The sequence below is a fragment of the Ammospiza nelsoni genome, chromosome 18 (genome assembly GCF_027579445.1).
Source record: "Ammospiza nelsoni isolate bAmmNel1 chromosome 18, bAmmNel1.pri, whole genome shotgun sequence".
Classification (NCBI taxonomy): Eukaryota; Metazoa; Chordata; class Aves; order Passeriformes; family Passerellidae; genus Ammospiza; species Ammospiza nelsoni.
Genome location: NC_080650.1, coordinates 1,422,434 through 1,435,274, shown reverse-complemented (window position 1 = coordinate 1,435,274; position 12,841 = coordinate 1,422,434). Strand labels below are relative to the sequence as shown.

The 12,841-nt window shown below is 44.2% G+C and overlaps 1 protein-coding gene across 2 annotated transcripts in view; it reads left to right on the top strand.

Annotated features, from left to right (window-relative positions):
• The window catches only part of TMEM132B (transmembrane protein 132B), a 208,412-nt gene that overhangs the window by 170,624 nt on the left and 24,947 nt on the right, over nt 1-12,841 (top strand). The gene's annotated exons all lie outside the window — the stretch shown is intronic.

Below are 12,841 nucleotides of genomic sequence, written 5' to 3'. Positions count from 1 at the left end.
ATGAACGATCCTGAACTGTAACAACACCTGTAGAGACTGACAGGGATAAAGAATAACAACCATATTGCAAAAAGTCTTAAAATGAGAGCTGTGAGCTTTTAAACAATGTAGTGCTGTGTTTTACTGTTTTGTTTTTTTTTTGTTTTTTTTTTTAATATTGTGTTCAAGTGGTTTTTTCTCCCTGACATAGTGATGAAAATTGTGTTGATGTGACTTTCCCAAGACCCTGCCTGTCTGACTTCTGACACCATTGCATGGCTTGCAGCTTTTAGCTCATTAGTATTATTAATATTTTAGACATAAAAGAGGTGCTTTTGAATATCTTGAATATATTAATTTGTTTTATTATGTGATTTGAGGGTGTTCTTGTTTCAAATGAACTTAAAAATTAACTACAGAGAATTCTGTATGAGGTGGGTTTTTTGGTATTACATATGGGTTCCATATTTTCCCTTAGGTATCAGATAGGGAAAGAAAAAAATCCCATTTTCTTTTTCTGGAAACCAGAATTCTTTGAAGGTCCTTACCACAGGAACATGGATGAATATCTTTGTTTATAACTAGATTAATTGTCAAAGGAAAAGACTGCCTTGATAAATGATGCTATTCTTTACATTTTTTCTGTGTAGCATACAGCTATTATCTGATTAGTGACTATTATTTATGAATTGATAAACATGAATTGTATATTATAAACTCAAGCATTGAGTTCTATATCATTAACATATTGCTGGGACTGTTTTCTTTTTGCACCTCAGAAAACCAGATCTAAAAGATGCTGTGTGGGGACTTTTATTTTTATTAATTGAGCTTCTAGGACTTGCTGTACTTTGAGAATACTGGACTGAACCAGACAGGATTTACAATGTTTTGTGGGGTTTTTTGGTAGTGACTTGATATAATTCAGGTCTTCATTTGTCTGCTTTAGGAGATTATTTGGGTCTCAAATCACTGACACTGGGCAATGCCCCTGTGACCCTCTCCCAGGCCTGGTACCCATCTCTCAAATATTTAGACAAGGTGAACAAACCCATGAGGTCTCAATGTGGTCTTTGTTGAGTTGATATTGGCTCATCCTGGTGGTATAAATGGGGAGTAATGTTATTTTTGTGAAAATTGCAGCATACTTGCGTGATTTCAGTCACAAGTTACTGAGACCGAATGCTGTTCAGGCATAATTTTTTAACTGCAAATATATGTATTGGTTGCAAGATTGAATCCATAACAATTAATTAGCTGAGTTAAAATTTAGTACAACGTTTATGTGCCTATATTTTTTCAGAAAAATGCATATTCCGTTTACAAGCCCCTTTGGTAAAGTCAATATTGACTTTGCTTCTGAATTTCTGTTGCCTTTTCCATATAGGTTGTAGTGCTAAACCCTCTAATGAGAGTTGTCAGGCATTTTGGATCTAATTGCCTTATCTTAAGCTTCTTTTCACTCTTAATTCTGCCTTTATTGTTTCTTTGATGCTGGAGACATATTCCTATTCTTTTGGGCAGAATAGAGTGTTGCATTCTTAACCTTTTATTTCTGTTTAATAGCTAATGATTTAATAGCCAATTAATGAGACAATTCTTTGATCACTGCTCTAACATCATTATTTTCAGTTAAGGCAGTGAATTGAAGCTAGATTAAATAAAAACAGGCTTCCACCCAGGCTCTTATGTGTTTGTACAAAATGAGTTTTTCTGGGCAGGGACCTGGTGCTGCTCAGAGATGGGCAAAGAGATCAGAGATGAACAAGGGGTTTATTTGTGTGCCAGAGCTGGGAATCTTCCCTGTTCTCGGCCATTTCACAGTTTAACAGCTTCCCAAGGAGAGAATATTTCAGCTCCTTTTTCCAAAGCCTACCTAATTAGTGGTAAATACAATAAAACACACCCAGGGGTTTTTGACTTTGCATTTTCAGCATGTGATCCTCAAAGGAATCTGACAGCTGAACTTGCTTTGGTTCATCCCAATCTCTGCTTCCTAGATTTGACATAAATCCTAATACTGACCAAGCCTCCCCATGGAACTGGCTGCCCTCTAAAATATTTGGCTGGAAACATTCCTGTAAGTCAGTGGAAGTCTTGTGCTTATTCCATGATTTAAAAGGAACGTTTAATGCTGTTGGCATTTGAGGGAAAAGATTGGCTTTATGATTAAGGCACTGAAATGCTCCTCAGCATTAATTTCCATATCTCTTGCTGATTTCCTGTGTGACTGTGGGTAAATCACTCATTCCCCTTGGAATCTTGCTTCCTTATCTGCTCACAAGGAGAGAAATTCATCCTTCCCCCTCCTCCACCTGCATTATATGGTTTCTAGAGTTTCTGTTGACTCTGAATGGCAAAAATCCCCATCTTGACCTCATTCACCTCAGTGCTGTCCTCTCCTCCAGGGCCTGTGTGCCTGCTTTTCCTGCAAACCCTAAATAACTAATCAGGCTGTGAAGCTGAGAAGAAAGGAATGGCGTGAGCGTGGCAGAGGTTGATTACAGAGGGTTTATTGCAGCAGGAAATGGACCCTGAGGGGCTTTGGCATGGCCAGAATTCAGTGAGGAGCTGCAGGCAAGGTTCATGCCCTCCTCTGGAGCAGTGCCTCTGAAAGCCTGAGCTGCAGTAATTCCACATGAAGGGAAATTCTGGAGGCTCTGGGGTCCCGTGGTAGTTGTAAACATCACCATCAGCATCAAATGAAGAAATTCTAATGAGGACAGCTTCTTAGTCCAAATGTTTATCTCAGTGGTGTTCGATTGAAAGAGAGACAGCTGCCCAATTAATTCATCCTTCCATTAGTCATAACTCTGTGTCCTTTGCAAGTTACACACAAAGTGACTGATTGTTCCAATTAATCTCTGCAGTCACTCAATGCCTTACACCATGGACTAATTTAGCCTGATTTATTTTATTTTATTTTATTTTATTTTATTTTATTTTATTTTATTTTATTTTATTTTATTTTATTTTATTTTATTTTATTTTATTTTATTTTATTTTATTTTATTTTATTTTATTTTATTTTATTTTATTTTATTTTATTTTATTTTATTTTATTTTATTTTATTTTATTTTTTGGTAGGAGAAAAGGCCCTCAGTAGAACAGCAGGGAGTCAGGGCCTCCCCCTGCCCATTTGTGCCCACACATGAATCAGTAGGAACAGACAGGCTCCCCGTGCCCAGCACAGGCACACTGGGAACAATGGTGCTCAATAACTCCCTGTGAACTCCATCTGTGCCACAATGTGCCTTCCTTGTTATCTTGCTAGAGGAAAGCTCTTCAATGAATTATTTTTCACCTTTTCATAATTTCCTGTCTAATTATAATGAAAGTAAAATTCAAACCGTTCCTGCCCTCTACTTTTGGAACACAAACCTTATCTTGAACTCTCCATAATTAATGGTAAAACAATAGAAGACCTAATTTTCCTGGCAGCAGCCAGCCAGGCTTTATCTAATGTGCAGAAAAAACCAGTGTAAGAAAGGCAGAGAGGTAATAGCTGGAATAGATTAAATCTGAGGAGAGTTCTTCCCTCTTGCAGACAAAGCAGATGAGTGACTGAGGACCTCATCCAACAGCCCTGGGCACAGGGATCTCCAACCCCAGCACAAAAACTGCAACAAGGACCCATGGGCAAAAAACAAACAGGGAAATGGAGGGATACTGAGCTTCTCCAATTTAGATGGCACTGAATTTTTGAGAACAAACCCTTGCTGCAGGCTCACAGCACATTCTTGGGACAATTTACAGAAAGAAGAGCCTGCCTGGAGTTGTTAAATACAGCTATTTATGCAGCAGCTCTGAAAACAAAGCCAGAGCTTGTAATTTGCAAGTTCTGCAGCTGCTTTGCCATTAAAGTATGTGATCAAGAATGTGATGGACTTGTACATAAAGCAGAGCTAATCTCGTTCCTCCATCTATCACATTTTTGAGTACCCATCACTGCATTACCTAGCAGCTTTATTTTGTGGTCACTTGTGCAGAAATTACCTTCATCCAGGAGGCCAAACTCTTCCTGGAAGCAGTGAAAATCCTCTTTGCTTGTTTGTATGATGGATTTACTTTGGTGCCACTTGGCTTGTTGCACTATGAATTTTGAGCTGGATCTTATTTTCTCAGTGATCTTTTTCTCCAGTGGAGCATTCAGGACTGGCAGAAGGGAATGGACCCTGCAGGTGTGAGTGCCCCAGAGCAGGGCCAGGCTGGGGCTGGGGGCTGGAAATATGTGAGTGTTTATTGTGGCGAGTCCTTCCTGACCCTCCTGTCCTTTCAATCCCACCTGGCTGGTGCCAGCAGCCCCATGCCCTCACTGTGAGCAGCTCCAGGAGGATTCATTGGCCACAAAGAGTTGTCTTATTAAACTTCTTGCCTTTTGTATCTGTAGGCAGATATGCCTGAGTTAGGGCAATAATGAATTATCATCGAGCTGTTTGCAATTCATCAAACTTCTAAATTAGAGCTTCTTGCAATTTCTGGCCATTTTGGACAAAAAGTCCATTCTCTTTGTCCCCATACAAAGTTCATCTTTATGAGTCATTAGGGGTGGGCAGGGGAGCACATGAGATCTCTCTGCAATATGTCTGCTGTTGAATTAAGGATTTTGCTCTTTGCTGAAATATCAGAGGTTCTGACATCCAGGTCACCAGATTCTGCTAATTAGTTTTCTAGCTTGACAAAGTATGATCAGAACAGAGACCACAGCCACTTACTGCATATTAAAGATTTAGCTTAAAATGTTCTCGCTACAACAGGTGGAAATCTGTATTGTTTTAGGATCGTGCCAAGATAAAACTTTGTGTTTGGAGTTATATTTGCACACAAACCAGCTCCATGTAGAGCAATAAGGATGCCAGCGAGGCAGTCGCACAAAATCACATATTGAGGCATTAATATTCTGTATACAGCACACGTTGTACACAGTTTATAGCAAAATATATGTGTGTGCCTTCCTGAAGCTATATTTGAACACACACAGCCTTCAAAGCCAGCTTGAGAAAAGAGTGTTTTGTCTGGGAGAGGGATTCGCTCAGAGCAGACCACACCGACATGTGCAATTACACACATTTCAGCAGAGATGCTTATGGTGTCTTCCAAGGCACCAGCTGCTACTTTAGAGGAGGAAAACAATTCTATGGCTTAGCATTTGGCTGCTCTGAGAGCAGGAATGCAGAGGGCACGGATCCCAGTCCTGGGAAACAATCATCACCCAAACCATGGCGTTGCTCAGGATAAACTCTGAATATTTTATAGTAAGAAAAGCACGAGTAAATGAACAACTCAGTCCACGCTCAACAAAGGCAGCAATAAGTAGCTGTTGTTGGGGGAAAATGACAAAATTTTACAGGCTTTTCCTCCAGATTCTGTAGGCCATAAGCTGTACTTTGTAGACTTTATCCTAGCTGCCCATTTAAATATTCTAATTGCAGCTCTGTGAACCTCATGATTCCAAGGCTTTTACACCTCTTGAACTACCATTCTGGCTGAGCAAATTAATTCAGATTCCCATTGTCATCGAAGCCCTGGGGCCAAGCTGTGCTCTCAGCAAAGTCCTGGCAGTGTGTGACAGGCAGGGAGCGACAGGGGCGTGCAGAGGGCACAGTTTGCTGGTGTCAGAGTTGGAGCAGCCATCAGCTGTCAGCCCTGGATGGAGCAAAGCTTTCCGTGCTGCCCTGCCTGCCGTGGGGCTGGGCACACACGGGGCAGGGCTTGGGGCAGCCCCACCTGAGCCACAGTGCACACCCAGCACCGAATCCCCGACAAGGACTCCATTTCTTCATGCAGAAAAGCCAATTCTGTGTTCACAAAGCTCATGGTTATAGGAAATATCAGAAGGCACCGTGTTAAATCTAATTGGCTAACAATACTCTGAAACTCAGTTTACTCGGGCCCGTGTGTATATCCATCAAATCTCTCTATTTTTGGTTAGTTTACATATTTTCTTCATGGATTCTCATGGGACAGATCTTTTGTTATTACAGGTGCGACCTATTTTTCTCTACAAGAATAGATTGTTATGCAAACTGGAAGTCATTCCTCTCATTTTTCCACATGGGGACTTACACACTGCCTGCTAGCTCAGCTAGAGCAGCAAGCCCTGAACCCTATTTTACAAAGCCTTTCTTTTATTCTATCTCTACCTGTCTGCAGCACTGAGGCAGCTCAGCAGTGATTTGCACTGGCAGAGCCAAAGCTCTGCATTCCCCAGCTCTGTGGGTCACAGTGGGGTTCTGAAGGCAGCTTTGGGTGTTTATTTTTGTGGTTCAGCTCACCCACACCTGTGTTTCAGTAACGTGTTCTGAGATGCTCTCCCCTGAGATTGGGATTGGAGTTGGAGATGGAGATGAGGAGGCTGACATGGCACCATCAGTTTGAAATACAGTTAATTTATTTGACAGAAGAAGCAGCTCCTGTTGACAGTAACCAGCTCCCTTCCTCCTCTGTGGGCAAAGGCAGCTTTCTCTTGCTAGGTTTTCAGTTATTTATGGGTTTGCATTCTCATTATATGGAACTGGAATTCAGAGTGAAAGCTAGTTTGGTGTTCTTCACAGGATCAGGAACAGGAGGAGAATTAACACCTGGGTTGGATTGGGAGTCTGAGGGGAATGGGGAAAACCCAGCCTTAAAGAATCGTACTTAATGCTGAGTTATTGAGTCAGACAGCTCATTAAATGAGGATGAAAGAACAAAGTGAAGTTATAAATGGATTTCTTTTTCCATTTGCCTCAAGTATGGCAGAGTTGCACTGGGGTGTGGTTTTTCTCTTCCAATTAATTGCACACTCTGGGAAGAGTTTTCCTCAGCTTCAGTTTGAGCAGTGGCTTCAATGGTTAACTAAATGTCAAGATTTTGCATTTTGTTTTGTTTTGTCAATTATTAAGGTCTGATTTATACTCATGGCACTGTACCAAGACATTTACTCCCACATCTAAGACTTGAATTGCTAGAGTTGTTTTTGTGAGTCGAGCCAGGCTATTGGAGAATGGTCCAGGTAAATATTTTAAAATATCAGAAGTGTTAAGTGGCAATTAAACTTTAAAGTTTGCATCTGTTCAAGAAGAAGTTGAGGGGCAGATTTGGAGCTCTGTGATGCTTGGCTGGGGAATTGAGCAGCTTTCCATCAAATTCACTGTGAAAATGAATCACTTTTTGTTAATATTAAGTTGTTGAGTTTTACTCCTTTGATGAATTTCTCCTGAGGAAAGGCACTGGAAGTGCTCCGTGGTTCTAGAACAAACGGGCATTGTGTTCAGAGAGAGCAGTCAGCTCCCAGCCCTGGCTTGGCAGGGCCATCCCTGCAGCCTCAGTCACCTTGGTGTTCCAGACACTGATCAGCGCTTGGGTTTTACCTCTGCTACAGCTCCGTTCACAATGGAATGGCAAAAACCTGGTTTCATTTAAAAATGTGGCAGTTTAGAGTCAAACCCAAACATATGGTACAAAACCAGAGTCTGGCAGCAAAGGGGAGGCAAAAAGAGCATCCAAGGCCATAGGAATGGATATGGAAACTGCTGGGCTGAGGGTGAAACCTCTCCCCAGTGTCAGCCTGGCCCAAAATCCCTTGTGAGCCTGAGGGGACAATGAGCAGAGAGACATGAACTGGAGGAGGTGTCAGCAAGAGGCTGGGAGAGGAACATTTCCCTTCCTGGCACAGGTCTGGGTGTTTATTTGATGGATTATTCACAGCGTGCCCGCCTTGCAGCTCTGTCCTGCAGCTGCACAGGAGCCCCCAGGGCTGGCTGCAGCACAGACATGAGCTGCAGCAGGACAGCAGCTGCAGCACAGACAGCAGGGAGCTGCAACACGAGAACAACTGCAGCACAGACCCCAGTGCAACCACCCTGTGCAAACCCCAGTACAGGGGTACAAGCCCCAGCCCAGCTCAGCAGGGCACAGGGCTGGAGGGGACTGCAGGACTGGCAGCAAGGGCACTCCCTGGTGTGAGAGGCATTGTCACAACAGAGGAGTTCCTAGCAGGAAATGCTAGCTCCTATTTCTATTGTTTATTTATTTGCTCCTTTCCAATTGCTGCTTCTGAGATTGCTGTTAGGATTTAATTTGCCATCCCCCTCCGGTGGCTCTCCGGTTTCCTTCTGGAAGCATAAGAGGAAATCCTTAAGACACACAGTTCTTCCTTAGATCTCTTACAATCAGCATTATGCACTGCAGAGCCAAATTAATGTATGCCCTTCCTCATTGTTTCCCTTCTTAATTCATTTCTTTCCATAAAGGCTCAGCAAGCAGCAATTTTCCAAGTGAGTTTTTAATCGCCTGAGCTCAGCATGATTACTGTCTCACAATCTAGTCACCATTTGATGCAATCAGTATTTCAGAATACAATCATCCTTTTTCTTTTTTTTCCCAAAAGCTGAATATTACATGGCCAGCTGATAACACTTGGCTTCAAAGAAACATGAAATACTCGCAGTGCTGCGTGAGAGAACAGAACCTGTGATTGCAGGGTCTTCCCCAGCTAAGTGCATGGAGGTGATGTGAAACACTTTTGTGAGATGGGGCACAAAGAAATTCATTATTCCAATGCAAAGAGCTCAGGCTGGGGAGGCGGGGAGGGAAGGAAGGGGAAGATGGGAACGTGGCATGCTGAAGTATTCCTTACTGCTGGGACGCTTGCTTTGAAAGGGCCTTTCAAGAGTACATGTTGCCAGGGGAGATTTTCTCTCCACAGCTTTTATTGCCACCCCACAAACAAAAGATTTCAAAACAGCCATACAGGAAACCTGCAGACTTAAACAGTTGCTGCCACACAGAAGCTGGAGACTTCCAGATTTCCCCAACCTGCAGTGAGTTTAGCATGAGAGATTATCAGAGTGAAATGAGAAAATCCTGCCTTGGAGGAAATGCTTCATTGCTGTGTTTTTAAGCACAGTTTGTGTACTATAAATGCCAAGAAAATGTTTTCATAATTGCTAAGTGAAGATCAGGATCTGAGGACAAAAAGCAGAGGCAAAGTGGCACTGAAGGAGAGAAAGGATAAAGGGGAAGAGCAGCTGCAGATGCTGTGCCCTTAGGGCAGGGCTGTGCCCATCCTGCAGCTCCTGCAGAGCACCAGGGGTGGCTTTGGTGTCCTCAAGCAAGGTGACACAGGGAGAAACCCCCGGGGCTGCACTGGACCCTGGGTGCATTTCCATGGGCAGCATCCATCAGCAGGGCTGCCATGGAGAGCTCATGAGAGGCTTCTCCTGGTGCTGTCCCTGGAGAAAGTGAGAGCCCACGGGGTGTGGGTGCTGCCCAGCCCTGCTGGGGATGCCTCAGCACTGGAATTGTTGGAGTTTGTGGAATTGTTGGGTTTGAAATCTCCCAGACAGCCATTTGCTGAGACCTTCTGTTCCTCACAAACGTGACAGTGGGGCTTGTTTCATTGCCTTATGCTATTATTGATATTTTCATCTTGTGTAACCGGTTCTGCTGAGGGAAAATCTATTATTGCCAACTTTGATCCCCTGAATTCCTGTAAGGAGATGCCTCCAAGCTTTGGCCCATTTGAGGCAAGCACAGATGGTTTTGTACAGGAGTGTGGCTCCTCAGAGAAGGCTGCTGACCTCGTGTGAGTCAGGGACCCTGTTCTGAAGACTGAAGACATCCTGAAGGGGATTGCTGCTGCCTGTCTTTCAAATAATTCTTTCTGTCTGTCACTGGGAGTTCAGGAAGAGCTGCAGCAAGCTCAGGGAAAAGCCTGAGGTACCTGAGAATGTGTGGTCACCACAAACTGACATCAGAGCCCCTGCTGCAGGGGTGTCCTGCCATAAGGATGAGATTTCTGACAGCAGAGAGGATTTCCCTAAAACTCAGGAGCCCTCCTTGAAATCCTGGCAAGAATATGAAATTATTTCAGAATAAGCCAAATGGACAGAAAAAATGTATGTGTTTTGGCAGCAAGCATGGTTAAAATCCCAAACAGAACTTCACCAAACCCTCCTTTGCACAGAAGTGGAGATCAGAGCAAGGAACTATTTGAAGATTTTGGGATGAAATAGGAAGTGAAGCTGCAGAGGAGGAGATGACAGCTGTCCTACCACAGCCTCCAAAGTGCACCTGCAGCACAAACACTGGGAAAAAAATCCATGTGATGTCAGCTGAGAAGCCACTATTAAGAGAAACTTAAAAGAAGACAGGGAGCATGAGCCTCTTACAGAAAATAAAGGGAAAATCTATTCAGCCTTCAGTGCTGATTGCACAGAGAATAAAAGCAGAGTGCAGCACCTGCAGCAGGGATGCCTGGGATGCAAATGCTGCACAGGACTTGTGCTGTGCTTGGGCAGAAATGGGGCAGTCCCAGCACTGGCTTGCACTTTGGTTAGTGTCCCCAGAGAGCAGCAGCACAAAGGAAAATAGTGCATTAATTAAGAAATTAAATCTGTCCTTCACATTAACTTGTTCTTTTGTAGCTCTAGCAAGGAGGACATGAAAATAAGAGACGGACTTGGGGTTTCATGGGAAGGAATTTCTGTGTCTGTGCATGGGATATTCACATCTGGGTTGCACCTCTGGGGCTGCTCTCTGATCGTGTCCCTCTGAGCAAACCCCCTGGGCCTGGCAATGTGACTGAAATTCAAATAAATCTCTGCTGCCTGAACCACTCTGGGTGGCAGCCACAGCAAAGAATGGACCAGATCCTGCAGCAGTGGAAAATTGCAATTTATTTTTGCCCAAACCCAGCCTGAGCAATGTCCAGTTCATCCTGGTGCTCTCTGCCTGCTTGGTTACCTGATTTCTTTGCTTTCATTTGCTTCTCCTGCCTCTTCTTCCAGGCATTTTCAACACTGGCTTTTCCCATCCATTTTTCTAGGGATTTTTAACAAAGCACCATTTTTAATGACACCATTTCCTTTCCAGACACAGTCTGGAAGCATTTTCTGTTTGTGTGGCACCCGTAAATTTTCTGGTTAGGAAAGAGAACTCATAATTTCTAGTAAAAGAGCCAGATTTATACATTTTCTGTGATTCTGGGGATGTATTTTTATGTCTCACATAGCGTTTACATAAACTTCTCTTGTGATGAAATGAAGAGAAGGTAGAAACCTTTTCCCACTCTTCCCCTGTTTTTCTCTTCTTTCACTGTGGCATGTTTTTCTGTATCTACACAGCCCTAAGGGAAGATGTTGAAAAACAAAAGAAAAGAGGAAAATCCTGAAGTACAAGAGCAAACTTATGGCAGCACTCTGCAGTTTGTCACTTGCCTTTCATGCATGAGCTGGAACAGTTGTTTGTGCCCAGATTCCAGGGGAAACTGAAGAACTTTACAGATCTGTCTTGGCATTTGGACAGGGTTCATGCCAGTCCATGGCAGAAAGACTGACAGACAGGGAGGCCAGCTCGTCTGTAAATGGATTTTAGCAGGGTGTTGTTGGATGAGAGAGAAGCCCAGTCCACATGTGTCATGCAGGCTTTGGATCAAAAATGCTCCAGTGAAGAGCACTCAGGTAGCTCTGCACTGCTTGTTCTGATAATTCAATCTCTGCCTGTAAATGAGAGTCAATAGAGAAGTATTGATTTCAATAAGTCGTGGTTTCTGAAGAGCTCTGTGAAGAAAGGCAAATTTTTGTCATCCAGAATGTGGCATTTTGACATTTGTTCTCGCTGTGATTAGGTTTTTTAAAAGTTCTCCTCAAAAGAGGAAAATACCGTGGTTTGGTTTGTTTTCTGCCACGGGGTCTGCAGAATCTTTTTGTTGTGATTTTGGGGGTTTTGGACCTGCCACTCCTGTGCTGCCAGGGCCACTTGTGTCCCTTGGAGCCCCTCCTGACGTGTCCTCAGGGGTTTGACAGGCCGTGTTCCCTTTTTGGGAAAAAGAGTGATTGTGCCAGTTAATTCTTTTGTAAAATCCCCATGGATGGCTCACAGGGAACCCTCAGAGGAACATAAACACCCTCAGTGTCTTGTGGCAGGTGTGTGGGGCTGGATGGATGGGTTGGGACAGCACTGTGCACGGAGAGGTGTCACCCCTGGAAAGGCCATTCCCCAGCACTGTGAGGGAAAGGTGTCACCCTTGGCCAGGCCATTTCCATTCCCCAGCACTGTGAGGGAAAGGTGTCACCCTTGGCAAGACCATATCCATGTCCCCAGCTCTGTGCAGGGATGGTGTCACCCCTGGAAAGGCCATATCCCAGCAATGTGAGGGAAGGGTGTCACCCTTTTCAAGGCCATGTCCCCAGCACTGTGCAGGGATGGTGTCACCCCTGGAAAGGCCATATCCCAGCAATGTGAGGGAAAGGTGTCACCCTTGGCCAGGCCATTTCCATTCCCCAGCAATGTGAGGGAAAGGTGTCACCCTTGGCCAGGCCCTGTCCCCAGCACTGTGAGGGATGGTGTCACCCCTGGAAAGGCCATATCCCAGCAATGTGCAGGGAAAGGTGTCACCCTTTTCAAGGCCGTGTCCCCAGCACTGTGAGGGAAAGGTGTCACCCCTGCCCAGGCCATTTCCCAGCACTGTGCAGGGATGGTGTCACCCCTGGCAAGGCCATGTCCCCAGCACTGTGCAGGACTCCTCAAGGGCAGCACAGCAGCTCCTCCTGTCCCTGCAGGAGGAAATGGGGGTGTGGAAGATGTTGGAGATGTCAGAGCCCCCTCATTCCTTCAGGCCTTTGGGAGGAGACCCAGCATCAGTGCCCAGCAGTGCCAGAACATTCAGTGCATTATTCACTGTAGCACTGCAGCAGCCAAACATCCCTGTTGCACCAGGCATTTGTAATTACCTCTGTATAATTAGGTTTGTAATTATAAATATACGTAATTATAAATAATTGTTTGTAATTATTAAGATATTCTGCTCTGCAGAGGCTGGGGTGTGCCACTTTCACCCTGGTTGGAGTTTGGATTTCCTGGCACAATGGAAGCGGA